Source organism: Macrobrachium nipponense, chromosome 39 (assembly GCF_015104395.2).
Source record: "Macrobrachium nipponense isolate FS-2020 chromosome 39, ASM1510439v2, whole genome shotgun sequence".
Taxonomy (NCBI): Eukaryota; Metazoa; Arthropoda; class Malacostraca; order Decapoda; family Palaemonidae; genus Macrobrachium; species Macrobrachium nipponense.
The window spans coordinates 13,341,393-13,358,949 of NC_061099.1; the positions used below are offsets into that span (position 1 = coordinate 13,341,393).

The 17,557-nt window shown below is 40.4% G+C and overlaps 1 pseudogene; it reads left to right on the forward strand.

Annotated features, from left to right (window-relative positions):
- The window catches only part of LOC135210139 (inositol polyphosphate 5-phosphatase K-like), a 141,998-nt pseudogene that overhangs the window by 54,612 nt on the left and 69,829 nt on the right, over positions 1–17,557 (forward strand).

Genomic DNA, 17,557 nt, shown 5'->3' on the forward strand with positions numbered 1-17,557 from the left:
TTGCACAGACTCCAGTGAAGTGCTTTTGCTGCTGAATCGAGCCTCTTTTTGTACTGGCTGTGCAATTCCCGGACATTTGCTTGCTGTGTGGTTTACGGTCTCGTTTTTCATATTACACTTCCTACATATGGGTGAGATGTTATTCCCATCTATCATTCTTTGGACATATCTGGTTCTTAAGGCATGGTCTTATGCCGCAGTTAGCATTCCTTCTGTTTCCTTCTTGAGTTCTCCCCTCTGTAGCCATTGCCATGTTTCATCGCTGGCCGGTTCTTTAGTATGTCTCATGTACTGTCCATGCATTGGCTTCTTGTGCCATTCCACTGTTCTGTTTGTCATTCTCCTCTCTCTGTATATTTCTGGGCCTTCATCTACTTTTATCAGTCTTTCTTCCCATGCACTCCTTAGCCACTTGTCTTCACTGGTTTTCAGATATTTTCCCAATGCTCTGCTCTCGACGTTGACACAGTTCTCTATGCTGCCATCTCCCTATATCCTTTCATGTTATGTGCAGCCTGTCTGTAATTGCTCTTTTGTATAGTGCTTTGTGTATTGTTGTGTGTGTTGTGCCCTTTTTAAAATAGAGTGTTCGAGTGTATGTTCTCTTACCTGCTTCTTTCTTCTTGATGATTCGTTCTGCAGTCTGGTTCTGTTTGACTTCATGGTTCTTCTTAATGTTAGTTCTGGATTAGTAATATTATAGTCTTTAGTCTCTCAGGAGAAGTTTGAATGAGATGAACAGCAGAGTTTCTTTCTTTATTGTTGCAAAAAATACAAGTTACAACTACAAAGTTTATAAAGTGTGAATTTGGTTTGGACCACCGGCATAGTGCTTGCTTCTTTACTGTGAGATGGCTGCTGGTCCTCTCTGTCTTCTTCTGGTGTTCTGAAATTCAGCCATCCTAGGTTCGAATTCAGCCCAACCTCTTAAGGTGATGTAGGTTCTAGTTCTCCGCCCAACTGGATTCTGGATTTGTGGAGTGGTCTTTCCCTTATCTTTCCCCATCCCCTTTTAGGTGGGGATAACATGTTAATTCCTCCTCTTCCAGGCAGAGTCAATAATTTAACATATTAATACCTCCTCCTGGAGGTGGAGCTTCAGTATCGATAGAAGCTGCGTAAGTCTGGTGCGAGGTCACAGGTCAAAGATTTTATGATGGTCTTAAGATTTTAATTGCAACAGTGTTATGGTCGTCCTGTGACTAAGCCTTTTTTCTGCCATCTCTTTCAGTTTACTAAAATCAGATCGCATCACCATGATTTGCTTTTCCAGGTGCCTTTTCCAAGGAGGTTGCTGTTTTGGTTTCTGTTGGGTTGGTTGTGCTGGTGGTGTTGGTGTTCGAATCCCCATCAGTTCTGCTACTAATCTTGCTCCTGCATATGCCAAGTTATTTGTTTCTGTGATACTGGTGGTGTGTATTATGCCCATTATTTCATTGACCTCACTTGTTTTCTCCCTTAATTTCTTGGTGTTGTAGGCTTTCATGGATGGGATCTTCGTTCTCTCTGTATCTGGCTCTAGCCATTGTCTAATCTTTTCTACCCATTCCGTCCTCTCTGTTACTTCGTCAATGTTTCTTCGTGTGTCGTTTGATATCTCATCATCCCTGTCATCTTCTGTGGCATTGTCTCTCAGTTCGTCTTCGTGTAATTCGTTGTCGTGTGACATTTCCCTTTCCAGTTCTTCTCCTTCTGTTGGGGAGAGCCAGCTCTTTTTCTTTATTTTCCTTACTTGGTCTGCCATCCTCTGCTCTGTTTGGGGGGTGTTATTCCTTTCATTCCAGATATTGACCAACCTTCTTCTATATCCTCTCTCAGTCAGGTTGCTTCTGATGTAGCATCTCCATATTTCCTTATTTTTTTCTCTTGTCCATTTCTTCCTTTGGTTTGCTTCTGTAGCTCCAATCTCAGGCTGTTGGTTACTGTCGTTGTGGTGGTCAGTTGCTGGATGACAACCTCCAAGTACCTGACCATCTTCCCCTTCAATTGGGTTGAATACCTGGCTGCCGGACGAAGCTCCTCTGTTGCCAGAGGTTCCATTTACGTCGTTGTCGTTTATTCCTTCATTTCTTAAGATCATTGCTGAGTTTCGCTATTTAACCCATAGCTGGACCCTACCCCATTAGGGATAGGTACTCATTTACAGCTGAGTAGACAGGAAATTATGGTAAACATCCTTTCCCAAGGAATCAACGCAGAGGAGAGCGGTCACCCATCCAACGACTGACCAGCCTCAATGTTGCTTAACCAGTCTATTAACCTCTTCATTACCGAAAGTTTGTTTGGAGGTAGGTGGGTACCACCATTCAAGTCTACTGCACCGCACCTGGGTGCATAAAGGTGGTATGCGTAGTACCACCAAAACTCCTCTTTTCAGATAGGGAACTTCCAATCATTCTGTTAATTTCGGTTTGAAAAGAGTTTGGAGACAAAATAAACAGTATGACACGATGCCAGACGTTATGATGAACAACCCAAAAAAAATATTATTATTGCTTATAGTAGTGTGTAGGTGACAGATGAACTGTGTCTCAACAAAAATCACAAAACCAGACAAGCGTAAACATGTTAATAACTTCTAACCCAAGTAAAAAACCAGTTGTATCATCATTTACTGTATTTATTTATTTATTCACATTACATTTTACAAATAAAAGATATAACACGAGATAAATGAAGGTAGAAATAAAGCCTTATAGTAACTTTATATATATAAAAAACAAACCAGAGAGCAGATTTTTTTTTTGTTTTTTTTCTGAGGACAAGAAACTTGAAAAATTAGTTTAGATACCCCTGCTGATGCCCCTAAAGTTGTTTTCTGTGATGAAACTAATCTTAGAAAAGTAAAAAGAAAATGACATTGACCAATTTTGAAAGATATACTATAAAATTTGCGATTTCCATATTTATTGGCGGGGCTTTCGCTTAGTTTTTGCTCTTTTTTTTGTTATTACGTGCTTATTTACGGTTCTATTTTGATAATACTTTATGTGCATGTTCCAGGTGCGATATACCAACATTCTGTAAGACCGAATTTCTATTCAAGACCGTAGTTTTCTCACCGACCACCAGTGTCCCTTGTACAAGGGACACTGAGTTTCACATTTTTTTTTCATAAAATCATTTATTTTCCCTGTAGGATGATAAAACTAACAGAATATGCGTTATTATAGTGCTAATATATGATAATTTCATTAGCCTGTCTTGATTAGTGTATTTTTGGCAAATATTTTTACGATCGGCACCCCTCCAAAACTTAGTCACTACCGAGAGATTCAGTTCGGCAGCAAACGCAATGTTTACATTCTGCTCACCCACCCGGTAAAGAAGGGGTTAAGCGCATTGGGGTTGGTCAGTCGTTGGATGGGTGACCGCTCTCCTCATCCTCATTATTTTTATTTATTAATTTTTTCTCTATCACAGTCCTCCAATTCGACTGGGTGGTATTTATAGTGTGGGGTTCCGGGTTGCATCCTGCCTCCTTAGGAGTCCCTCACTTTTCTTACTATGTGCGCCGTTTCTAGGATCACACACTTCTGCATGAGTCCTGGAGCTACTCAGCGTCTAGTTTTTCTAGATTTCCTTTTCAGGGATCTTGGGATCGTGCCTAGTGCTCTTATAATTATGGGTACGATTTCCACTGGCATATCCCATATCCTTCTTATTTCTATTTTCAGATCTTGATATTTATCCATTTTTTCCCTCTCTTTCTCTTCAACTCTGGTGTCCCATGGTATTGCGACATCAACGAATGATACTTTCTTCTTGACCTTGTCAATCAACGTCACGTCTGGTCTATTTGCACGTATCACCCTATCCATTCTGATACCATAGTCCCAGAGGATCTTTGCCTGATCGTTTTCTATCACTCCTTCAGGTTGGTTTGCGTACCACTTATTACTGCAAGGTAGCTGACGTTTCTTGCACAGGTTCCAGTGGAGGGCTTTTGCCACTGAATCATGCCTCTTTTTGTGCTGGTTCTGTGCAAGTGCAAGGCATTCACTTGCTATGTGGTTTATGGTTTCCTTTTTCGTATTGCACTTCCTACCTATGGGAGAGATGTTATTTCCGTCTGTCGTTCTTTGAACACATCTGGTTCTTAGGGCCTGATCTTGTGCCGCTGTTATCATTCCTTCAGTTTCCTTCTTTAGCTCTCCCCTCTGTAGCCATTGCCATGTGTCATCGCTGGCTAGTTCTTTAGTCTGTCTCATGTATTGTCCGTGCATTGGTTTGTTGTGCCAAGTCCTCTGTTCTCTGTCATTCTCCTGTCTCTGTATATTTCTGGGTCTTCGTCTACTTTTATTAGTCCTTCTTCCCATGCACTCTTTAGCCACTGGTCTTCACTGGTTTTCAGATATTGCCCCAGTGCTCTGTTCTCGATGTTGACGCAGTCCTCTATACTTAGTAGTCCTCTCCCTCCTTCCTTTCGTGTTATGTATAGTCTGTCCGTATTTGCTCTTGGGTGTAGTGCTTTGTGTATTGTCATATGTTTCCTGGTTTTCTGATCTATGGTGCGGAGTTCTGCCTTCATCCATTCCACTATTCCTGCGCTGTATCTGATTACTGGCACTGCCCATGTGTTTATGGCTTTTATCATATTTCCGGCGTTGAGTTTTGACTTGAGTATCGCCTTGAGTCTCTGCATATATTCTTTCCTGATCGTTTCCTTATTATTATTATTATTATTATTATTATTATTATTATTATTATTATTATTATTATTATTATTATTATTATTAATATATTGTTGTTGTATAGTGAGATCCTTCTGTATTGAACATTGGGAAGGTTTATGGTCTTTGGTATGAGGGAGAGAGTTTTATCTGTGGTACATTTATTGGTTGGTTATGAATTATTTATGAAGTAAATATATTGGCATTTGTGTGAGCAAGAATATAAAAGAGATCATCTAGTTTTGCACAGATAAAAAACTTATGATTATACTAATTTCTCATGCTGATGTCATAGGCTGTTTTGATTGTTGTGTTCTCTCTATATCTAAACATGAGGGCTAATGTTGCTCCTGATGCTTAAACTTATTCTAACTTTTATGTGATTTAGAAATTTTATTATTATGTTATTATTGGTTTTATTGAAAATAATGGCTATTTCAGCCGCTTTTATTTTGTATAGAAGTTTCTCTATTCTTCTTATTACTGACTTTTCTTCTGTACTCAAGTTAGCTATGAAAATGCCAAATGGGGGATACATGTCAAAAATGTGGTATTTGTCAAATTGAATATATTATACAAAATGCAATATAAATTGGATCTTAAGCCTAATTAACAAAAGATAAAAATAAATGCCTCATTCTGGATTCCTCTTGCTCAGGGTCATCTCTCTCTCTCTCTCTCTCTCTCTCTCTCTCTCTCTCTCTCTCTCTCTCTCTCTCTCTCTCTCCTTAAACCCAGAAGGACATTGTCGGGCATGTGTTGTGGGACTGAAGTTCTTGCGGGAGTCCTGCAGTATATATATATATGTAGTCTGTTTCACAGCATGGGGTCCTTATTGACAAATTCTGATTGGCTAACTGGCTCAGCTGCTGATCCTTTGTTGGCAGATGCCTCAAGATCAGAGGTAGGTCCTATGTGGACGCTGCAGTACTAGTCATTCAGGCTGTCGTAAGGGAGGGGCGCCTCTCCGTGAAGGAGTCTGGTTGGTTGGAAGAGACAGTTGCATGACATCAATACTTGCCAAATTGTCATTGGCTAGTTGTCGTTGCGTGACGTTATACCTGGTGTAGTCTGGTGTTTCTTGATCGGGTGTGTCTTGTTCAGTGGTTGTATCTGATCTGGGGTGTCTTGTTCAGTGGTCGTATCTGGCTAGGTATTATTTAGTACAATACCATATCATCTTGATTTACGCTTCTCCTTAGGCTATTAGGGAGTAGGAAGGCCTTTTGAGTAGTATTCAAAGAGGGCTTTTTGTCTAGGAGGAGGATGGCTTCCAGCAAGTGTAGTCTTCTTAGGTCTGGGGTATTGCAGATGATGGTGGTGGTGTTGATAATGCTGTCACAGGATGGAGAATAATTGTGACATGGTTCTTGATATCTCCCTCTTGTACATGACTTGAAATCCTCTTTGCAAGCTGCAAAGTAGTCATGTCAATATATGTTCCAGGACATCCACAGATAGGGCATTGATATTGGTACACTATACTGGAACACTTCAGGGGTTCTCCTGGTGGGGGTGAGGGGTTGTTCCACATTATCAAGTTCCGAGTTCTTTTATTCTTGTAATACGTATACAACAAGCTCTATAATTTTTCTTTCCTTGGTGGAAGTGACATTTTCCATCACGATCTTCTTAATGGCATTCTCCTTCTTGTACTTCGAGTTCATAGTGGCCTATAGACCTTATCCTTGACTGCGTCTATAGGGATGAATCGATCCCTCCCCTCAACATCCCAGAGTTATCGTTGCGAGCCCTTTCGGACATCTGTACAAAGAGGGCCCCCTTCTCCACCCACAGAGGACATATGTACCGGCAGAAATACGGCGTAGTGATGGGATTCCCATTAGGAGTCCTATTCACCAATTTCTACATGGGCACTGTCAAGGAATGAGTCTTTGCCCGGATCCAGCACCTGCGGAAATATGCCCGCTATATCTACGACATCTTTGTTCAAGTGGACACCAAGGATGAGGTTGAAGCTCTTCATTGCATGTTCCAGCAGTGCAGCATGGTAAATTTATACAATAAGAATTCAGTACCAATGAAAGGCTCCCCTTTCTTCGTGTACTCGTCTTGAAGACAGAAGATGGCCTCAGGACTTCCGTCTTCATGAAGAAAACTAATTTATGAATGTATCTTAATGGCAAAAGTGAGTGCCCCACGAGATTCAAGAGCACCAAGAGCACCACAGTTAGGGTTTACGTACAATGGGCCCTGTCCCACTGCTCCACTTGGCAGGACACGCATCAAGAATTAGACAGAGCTTCCCAAGTACTCGTAAACAACGGGTACTCTAATAAGCTCATTAACTATGATAGTCTTACTCCAGAGTTTCTAAGTATTGTATTCTAGTTGTGCATTGATTTTATTAGGAAGCTGATGAGTTTTCTTGTGCCTCATATATTTTCAGACATTCTATTAGCAATGCGTGTGATGCCATGTCGAAGGCTTTCTTGTAGTCAATCCATGCCATGCTTAGGTTGGGTTTCCTTCTCTTACTGTTCTTCATTGCCATTTTGTCTATCAGGAGCTGGTCTTTTGTACCCCTACACTACTTCTGCAGCCTTTCTGTTGGTGGGGAATGGTGTTTGTATCCTCTAGGTAGTTATATGTATAGCCTGTCACTGATGATACCTGTTAGTGACTTCCACATTATTGTTCTTATCTTTCTGTGGTCATCCATTTGGGTGCATGGTGGTTTGAGATGCAATGCTGGAGTTGTTCTGCTATTCATGGGTGTAGGGCCTTGAAGTTTTTGAGCCAGTATCCATGAACTTCATTGGGACCTGGGGCTTTCTGGTTGGGCATTTTCTTAAGTTGGTGTCTGATTGTGTCAGTGAATCGTTGTTTTATTCTTCCCATTTCTTCTGCCTTGACTTCCTGGAGCCATGTTGCATGTTTGTTGAATGATAGTGGATTGTGCCATATGTTTTCCCAGAGTCTCTTACTTGGTTCAGCTTCAGGAATTTCCTGGTGGTTGTCTTCCGCTCATAGTTGGCTGTATAGTCTTTTCTGGTTGGTTGCGAATGGTTTTTCCTATTGGTATCCTATTTCTGTTCCTGTACCGTTGGATCTTATGTGCTTTGGATTTAAGCCTCTATTTTATATCTTTTATTGTGTTAAGTCCCTTCTCCTGTACTTAGTATTTCTTGTTCAATTCCTCCTTTGTTTTCTTGCATCTTAGTCTCTTTTCTGTCATCTTTCTCATTTTACTGAAGTCTGATCTCGTCACCATGATTTGTTTTTCCAGGTGCAATTTCCAAGGCAGTTGCCGTTTTGGTTTCTGTTGGGTTGGTTGTGATGGTGGTGTTTGTATCCCCATGATTTCTGCTTATAGTCCTGCTCATGCATATGCCAGGTTATTTATTTTTTTGATATTGTTGGTGTGTATTAGTCTCATTATTTCATTTACTTTGATTGTTTTCTCCCTTAATTTCTTTGTGTTGTAGGCTTTCATTGAGGGGATCTTTGTTCTTGCTTTATCTGACTTCATCCATTGTTTGATCTTTTCCACCCATTCCGACCTCTCTGTTACTATGGTGTTTCTTCTTCTTGTGCTGTTGTTTGGTACGTACCTCACCATTTGTGTCATCTTCTGTGGTATCGTCTCTTGTTTGTCTTCATGTCCTTTGTTGCTGGGTGTTAGTTCTCTTTCCAATTTTTCTCTTTCTGTTGTGGTCTGCCCGCTTCTGTTCTGTTTGGGGGTGTTATTTCTTTCATTCTAGATGTTGACCAATCTTCTTCTGTACCCTCGTTCCATTGGGTTTACTTTAGATGTAGAGTCTCCATATTTACTTATTTTCTTCTCTTGTCCATTTCTTCTTCTGGTTTGCCTCTGTAGCCCCAATCTCTGGTTGCTCGTTACTGTGGTTGTGGTGGTCAGTTGCTGGATAATGACCTCCAAGTACCTAACTGTCTTCCCCTTCAATTGGGCTGTATACGTACTACCTGGCTGCTGATCAAAGCTCCTCTGTTGCCAGAGGTTCCATTTACGTCATTGTTGTTTAATCTTTCATTTTTTTCTATCGTTGCTGAGTTTTGCTATTTAAACCCAAGCTGGACCTTACCCCATTGGGAATAGGCACTCTTTTACAGCTGAGTAGACTGATGAAATTGTGAAAAAGATCCTTTGTTTCCCAAGGAATCAGTGCCAAGGAAATGCTCTCCCATCCAATGAGTGACCAGCCCCAATGTTGCTTAACCAGTCCATTGATGACCTAAACCTCATTATTGTTATATTATTATTATCATTATTATACGTATTATTATTATTATTATTTTTATTAATTTTATTATTATTATTATTATTATTATTATGATTATTATTATTACAGTATACACAAGATGAACCTTATTCATATGGAACAAGGGCACTGGTGCCATTGGCGTAAAATTCAAGTTTTCAAAGAATATGGTGTTCACTTGAAGTAGTAGCAGAAGATAACAGGAAATACAGAAAGAAGAGATTTGTTATTAGAAAAGAAAAAATTATTATTAATAGATAAAAATGTGAGTAAATTCTTAAAATTCAAGGAAAATTGTTTTAGAGAGAGAGAAAAAAAACAGTTGCTTAAACTTGCAACAGAAATTAGGTTAGTAATGAGAGCAATAGGACACACTGAAGTAGAGAGAATATAAAGAAAAGAAAAGAAAAAAAGGAACAAATGTTTAAATGAACAAATTAAAAGTAAAAAAGTGTGTTAGTCTTTCTTTGTAGTACACTTAATTTCATAAACTACAGGAAAAGTTAAATTAAAAGATCACCCGAGTTATGTGCTGCTCACAGTAAAAAAACCTACAAGTCGTACTAGTTTTCTCTTAAATATTAAGGAATACTATATTTGACAAGCATTACTGAGACTTTTCCATGGTTTTAGAAGCATTTAGCTTATATCTCGGTGCCAATTAGGTGAGTCACCATTCAAACAAAAAATCGAATAGCTGCCTGGATGACTGTCTAGTTCACCTGTTCCACACCAAGTACTATGTTTCGAATGTTTTAGCTCTAGTCAGAATTCTTGCCGCCATTGCGCTTAAGCAGTTGTTGGTATTCTGTGAAGTTCAGCTGTTTTGCACCTGTTTATGGTATGTATTGTATTTTCATTTTTCCTAGAATGTTTTTCATCGGAAGCAAAACCATAACATCAGGCAGGCTATGTGGGAATGATTTTGTTTAAGCAGGATGTTGGATTCTGAAGTGGATCAATATGTCAAACACATGAAAGAAGGGATAGATTGCAAAAGCAATTAGTTAGGTCAGGACTTAAACCTTTCAGTTCTTCCCTACTTAGTTTTCCCTCATCTGCAGCTTTCCCTACTCAGGCTAGGCATTTTGGTAGTGCTAGTATGGAGACTTCATTTGTAGCTCCGCCTTCTGCTCCACATTCAGTTTGGGAAAAGCGTATAGAGGTGTTAGAACATGATGTTAACCTTATTTTAAGTTCTAATACAAGTTGAACTGAGTTTGTGACAGGGACATTCCGAATCCCTCCAAGGTGTGCACTCTTTTTTGCATACCCATGTTAGAAGGGAGGTGTTGATGCCCTCGCCTGTTTGTAGCCCAACCCTTGGACTGCCCTGTGATAGTGGGACTTTGCGAAAGAGTCAGCTACCAGAGAATTGGGTCGTTCTCAGGGCTATGGAGTTCTGTGCTCTCCAATACCTACTCCTTTTTTTACGGTCTGAATCTGTTTAACACGTTCACCTAAGAACCGTTTTGGTAAACATTAATCTTAAGTTTTCTTAAGATAATGTGTCTGTAGCGAGTTTTACTAATTTTGATGTTATGTCAACTCAGTCAATGGTTTAAACAATCTCATATTTTGCTCATTCTAATTTCTTGTCTGTTAGCCTATTCCTCTTTCTCCATCGAAATGCACTTGTTACTTGTTCGTTCTTTGCATGCTTTATCTTTGGCAGTTGCAAATCTCTTACTTCTGCCTTGATTAATGTTTCCTTTTCCAAATATACAATGTTTATTGTATCTTTGGTTGTTTCCAAGCTAGATATTATTCTAGCTTCACAGCTTTCTGACAATGTGTCGTATGGAAATGCTTTCAAGTATGTTGATTTGCTTTCAGATGAGGCGGAAGAGTCATTGTAACTCCTTTTCCCTCCACCTACCAACCATTTCCATTTTCTTTCCTTCAGTTGTCTGTCGTGGACGCAGCTGAATCACTTAAGACTGTCTCCTGTCGCCCTCTGGCAGAAAAAGAGTTTGAATTGGAGGAACTCCTTTGGTTTGGTCGGCTTTTGTTGTAATGTTACACTTCGCTGTATCCTCATTTAGTTTTGAAAAGAGGCCACATAGAGAATAATTCTTGCTTGTCTTAGAGTATTTCAGCTCCCTTTAAGTATTTGGAGAAGAATGCATTGTGTAACTTTTCTTGTACTCGGTCGCACAAGCTCCCTTTAGGTCTGGAGTGGCTTGTCTTCTAGTTTTTTATGAAGTCGTGGAGAGCCAGAGACCACCTCTTGCGATACAGGTGCATATTGGCACTTAAAACTGTCTTTCAGTAGGAGGTTTGTTTTCTTTCTCTTTGCAGTGGAGAGACAAACTCGAGACTGACAAGTGCTTTTTCGATGTGTTGAAATGGAGTCTCAGTCATGCTTGTTTAGTTTTTATCTTTTACTCAGTGTGTTGTCTCTTCTCTGCATGAGCTTAGAGAGGTGGAGATGCCAACTTAGGGAGTTTCCAAAGCCATATTTAAAGGTTTTTGATGCCAGCGGAAGTTTAGTGAGGAAGAGAGTTAGTTTTAACTCGTTCCTGATGCTGTGTGCTAATGTTCTCATGCTTATACTAGCTTGGTTTGGAAGAAGTGTAAACACTTTTGCTTCTGTCTGCATATGCTGCTCAGGTTAAGGCGATAAGGGAGAACAGGCAGTCTCCGGGTTACGATGGGGGTTCCGTTCTTGAGACGCGTTGTAACCCGAAAATTGTTGTAAGCCGGAACATCACTAAAAATGCTAAGAAAACCTTATTTTAATGCTTTGGGTGCATTGAAAACTAAGTAAACTGCATTTTATTGCATTTTGCATCAAAAAAGCCTTCAAATATTGATTATTTTGTATTTTTGGTGTCATATTTCTTGTGCCAGATCAGCGTTGTAGGTGTCGTAACCCTGGAACATGTGTCGTAACCCTGGAAATAATTTCTGATGAATATAATTGAAAAGCACCTTAACCTCGGAACGTCATAAGCCGAACCCGTCGTAACCTGGGGACTGCCTTATATATTGGTAACATCTTGTTTTATATCCGTAGGGGATAAGTTCAGCCCTCGGGTTCTGGTAAATGGACAGTTGCAAGCCTCCTGGCATGCTTGGAGAGACTTGGGAGCAGTACCTTAAATGGTGGAGGCAGTGAATGGGAGTTATGATTCAATTTATTTGACCTTCACTAGTTTAATCTCCTGTAGCTGTTCCTTTGTTTTCTTTAGCAGAAGTCTCTCTCTCTCTCTCTTTAGCCGGAGGTTGTGTATAGAGAGAATGAATGGACCAGGTGGTAATTCACTGGGATTTTACCTCTGACTTTCCTAGCTCCATAAGCAATGAGAGATATGCAGTCATTCTTGGACACTTTTGAGACTGGATAACATGAAGTGTCTGTCCCCATACTTTTTTGTTTTTCAGATGTGTGGCGGACATTCAGAAATGTATTTTTCTTACCAGTACATCCTCAGTTACGCAAGTTCCTTCAAGATGTACTATTTACAAGAAGGTATTGCTGTTCAGTGTGCCTTGTTTGGGTTAGCGTACAGCGCCTTTATGAGTATTGTCAGGGAATTTGTTGCTCATAGGTGGATGGTGTCAATTTTTAGGAGCAAGACACTTTTCTACTGAATCACAAGTTCAAGTTGGACAACTCTGTTGACAGTATTCCAAATGCCAAGGACCTGTTGCTTCGCCTGGCTCAATTTCTGTACATTATGATTTTTAATTCTCCATAAATCCTCCTCATTCTTATCTACTGATGTGGAGATGATACAAAAAATTTGCAGGCTTGTCTGTCAAAGATGAATAGGCAATTGCTTTTTGAAGAATTTTAGCCCTGAAGGAAGCATCCTAAATGGCAAGGGCTTTATTAAGAAACTTGCCCTCACTGGGGATTTTATTAGATAATCAGACTCAGTAATGTACAGTCTCGGCATAAGAGATTATGACTTACAACTAACATTGATTAAATTTGTAAGTACATAATCCAGAACCATCATTGTCGCCAGGTTATGTAGGAGGGACTCTGTAACCAAGAGTTGTCCATTTTATTCTTAAACCTAAGTCTAGTTTTAGGTTTTTCCCTTTGTTGTGCAGCAGAATACAAAGAATTTTAACTAGTGTCATTACACTTTCATACAACATAGAATGGTAAATACTACACCTGTTAAAACTTACTAGATGTCAGGGTAGTGGAAAGACCATCAAAGGTGTGCCCTGGTCAGAAACAGTGTCATTGTGGAAGTTTGCTTCTTTGAGGGAAATGAAGAGCATATTATTGATTTGATAATTCATTCTATGAAGGACAGTGTTTTTGGGGATTCAGAAATAACAAGCTACCTACAGAATGGCCATTACATCCATAGTTCAGTGGTTGCTGTGAGGTTTGAGTAACACTCTAGACTTATCAGCGGTAGATGAATAGGAACAACCAGATGGTTACCACTCCTTTGATGGTCCTCAGGCTAGACCAGTGGATGTGCTTCCTTAAATTTGGACAGATTCAGATTTTTTTGGATATAGTAAGACTTTTTCGCTTTATGCTTTCAAGTTATCGTGTTCTGTACTTTCCTAGGTATTACATCACGTTCTTTTAGATCTCGCCGAGGATCAGCACCGTAAGTTGTTGAGATTGAAGCTCCTTCATCTCAATATCAGTCTCTCTCTGGAGTTTAGATTCAGGTCTTAACTTAATATGCAGATTCTTTTGACACTTTAGAAAGAGTTCAATTGAATTGTTTACGATGAAGCCTTTTATTTACCACTATTGGCAGTTAAAAGAGTAAATTTATCGCAAGCACCCTTCTTAAAGCTGTTGTAAAGCGAATGCTATTTTATATTTTTACCTTAGAGCTGAGAATTATATTAAGGCTAAGTTTTCCAGAGAACTGTCAGAATTCCAATATAATCTCCTTAGTGGGGAAGAAGAGGAAACACTTCTTTGTCCTGTTGGGGTACGTAATTAAAACTTACTCAGATAGGTTACGTCTGGAAGAGGTAGTTATCCTTTTGTTTTGTGATTTTGAAACCTAGAATATCTTTGTCAAAGGTTAACCCTGGAAGAGGCACCTTTTGTTTTGTGGTTTTAGGAAACCTAGATGTCTTTGGCAAAGGCTAGGCCTGGAAGAGGCAAAATTAACTTTTTGTTTTGTGGTTTCACAAAACCTAGCTGTCTTTGTCAAGAGTTAAGCCTGGAGGAAGCAAAGTTAACTTTTTGTTTTGTGGTTTTGGAAAATCTAGAATGTCTCTGTCAAAGGTTAAGCCTGGAAGAGGCTAAGTTAACCTTTTGTTTTGTGGTTTTAGAAAACCTAGCTTTTTTTTTTCAGTGGGTAAGCCTGGAGAAGGCAAAGTTAACTTTTCATTTTGTGATTTTAGAAAACCTTGAATGTCTTTGTCAAAGGTTGGCTAAGCATTGAAGAGGCAAAGTTAACCTTTTCTTTTGTGTGCTTTAAGAAACTTGGAACATCTTTGTCAAAGAACGCAAGGTCCTCTGTGATGTACGTATATGATTATGCTAGTTCATGAGCACTAGCTCCATATCTTCTACCTTTGTTGAAGGCAAACATTCATAATGTGAGCAGCAGTTGTAACTTCATTTAGTGTTATGTCAGTTTGTCGCTTGAAAATAGGATTAATGCGGCACATTAGAAGTGCAATTTGGTTCTATCTGCTCACTACCTTAAGTATGCAGAATCGTGTTTGAAGACAGTAAAGCCGTTAGTCTGCTACTAGTAGTGGGTAGTCTTTTCCTGAACTGAAGAAAGGGCAAACCTTTAGACTCTGTTTAAATCCCAGGTTTTAATATTTTGGAGAGCGTAAAGGTACAAATTCTGTATAGGAACATACCTTTATAAAATTAAAGTATATTTATTTTCAGAGTCTGTTGTTTTATAGGGCTTTTGGACCCAGGCACAGGGGTCCCCTCACACCGCTTCTCTTTCATTCTTGCTGAATTGAAGCAGTTTTCTCTACAAGGCTGCTCTTCATTGCACATGTATGAGAGCCTTGCTCCCTGAATGGAATCCAACTTTTTGTGGTAGTAAGATCTAGAAAGGATTCCAGATCGGGTAAGAATGTTTTGGGTTTCATGCTAGAGACCATTAGCTCTATTGGCTGAGCGGAATTTTGTGTAGCTGCACTACCACCACCCACTGTCCTCTTCTCAGTATGGGAATCAACTAACTTTAACAGTAGATAAGATTCATCCCAAATAATAAAAATTGTTATAATGAAATTATTATTTGGATACTTTCCTACTGTTAAAGTGGACCCTACCCAGCCTCCTCACAACTAAGTGTGCTGTCAAGCAAAATTCTGATGAGCTAAAACATTCGAAATACCTGGTGGAGAACACGTGAACTAGACAGTCACTAGGGCAGCCATTCAATTTTTTTGTTTGAATGGCGACTCACCTAATTGGTGTGGAGATATAAGCTAACTTTGACAGTAGGTAAGTATCCAAATATATTTTATTATGAAAATTTATATTGTATGTAAATAAAACTCATTTTTTAATATTATTAGTAGTTGAACCAGAACAGTGTGTGGAAAAAATCTTGATTGTGGTAGATACACATATTCAGTGGAGATTAGCTAGTATTAATTGTGGAATGTACCTCATTAACAAAAAATACTCTTGCAGGTTTATTGCTTTCATTTTCTTAACATTTGTTTTCTTTCTCAGCTATGTGTTTTGGGTTGGAGACTTAAACTTCAGACTTGATAACACTTTAACTAGTGAGATCATTTCTAAGCGAGTAGCAGATGGTGACTTGGAGAAGCTTTATGACATGGACGAGTTACACAAGGCTCAGAAGAATGGAGAAGCATTCTCTATGCTGAAAGAAGGAGCCATAACTTTCCCTCCAACATATAAATACCAGGAAGGGAGCTCAACATATGATTTATCGTAAGTGAAAAGCACTTTTAATCCTAAGAGCTGAAAATTATAGTTTTATAACTCCTTGTAGGGCTTCTTTTACTTTTTCACAAGACAATTGTCAAGTTGTACATGTTTTTCATAAAAAATAGAATTATTTTATTTTTTAATTGTTCATACACAAACAAACTTTCGGTCTTAACAGTAGGATAATTTCTAGCGCCTAGCTGGATCTGGTTAAAAAGCAGATAAAAGCAAGGAATCTTGTGATATCTGGCAATGCATGCATAGCTTGGGTGAGGATTGGTCAAGGACCACGCCGCTACACCAGTCTTTTCTTTGACCGCCTGGGCGAGAGTTGTGTTAACCTCTCTTGGCCTTTTCCCGGTTCATTGCCCGTTTCGCTTGTGTTTAGTGTGTGTGTGTGTGTTTGGCTGATATTATGGCTTCTTCTGCTCCTCCTCGGCATTAACATGTGTGCCCCGGAGTCCCAGGTTTTCCGAGTTCTCGTTTTTTGGCTTCGGCAGCGACTGACCCTCACATAACATGTAGTTGGTGTTCTAATTTTTTTACTATCATGAATCCTTGTATGGAATGCCGGGCATGGCCTAAAGAGCAGTGGAAGTCATTTTATGGCAAGAGAGAACATTGGGGGGTTTCAACTCTTCCTACTTGGGAAGGTTTTTCGCCTCTTCCCGATGTTTCGTCTCCTGCAGTAGTCAACCCCCATAGTAGCATCGTTCCTAGTTCTCCTTCCTTTTCTTCCATTGATTTGTCGCTGGAAGTATCGGGAGGCCGCCAGGCTGATGTTTGTAATGTAGCCCCTTCTTCCTCAGGAGTTAATTTGATTCCCGAGAAGGGTGAGGCTTTTTCATCAATCTCTTTTAATCCAGAGTCAGAGGCGTCCAAATGGCAGCGATTTGGAAGATGCTCGGGCTAGGGGGTCCCCCGTCTTTGAAGGGGTTGCTAGCCTATTTTGTGGAGGCTTGCACCCCCCCTCCCCGGACTGGCCAGGCCATCCCCCCTCCTCCCGGCCTCGTCTTCATGGGTAGCCGAGGTTGGCCTTCTTGTATTGCTCCGCCAGTGTCTGCTGCTGCTTTTTCGAGTCAGAGTGATGCCATGGCGTCAGCCCCGTCGATGATGTCTCGGGATCCGTCTTTGTATATTCCTGTGCCAGTGGCGTCTGATTCCCCCTTGCACCGAGGGGAAGCTGAGACGTCACCACCACTTGTGACGTCACTCCCATCGATGACGTCTCTCCCAGTCGTCTCCTCTGATCTGCCTCTCTCAGCTGTGTCATCATCCCTGCTGCCCAGTTTGCTACATCTCCCTTCCTTGTCATCAGAGCCTTCTCCGGCACATCAGTCTGAGGTCATATGCCAGGCAGTGCTTCAGAGGTTGGACTCTGTTTTGGATGTGAAGTTGGCTGCCTTATCGGTTGGGAGGACTGGTAGGAAACGTGTTGTTTTGTCCCCGCCTCCTGAGAAGAGTTCACATAAGAAACCAGTGCTGTCTTCCTCTCCCTCTTCCCCCTCTACGCCCCGTCGGCGCGTGAAGTGTTGGAAGGCTAAGGACTTTGTCCTTTCTTCGCCTACGAGGGAGGAACAACGCCGAAGTGTTCCCGAGAGTATTGGTGTTTTGGGCAGTGTTAATGTTCCTTCCCGTGTGCAATCTTCAGGGGATGCTTCATCCTCTGCCTTGAATCATGGGCATGTTTCACCCCCCACCTACCCCGTCCATGCATATCGCCAGCGTGTTGCAACCTCCCCCGTCCATGCATATCGCGAGCGTGT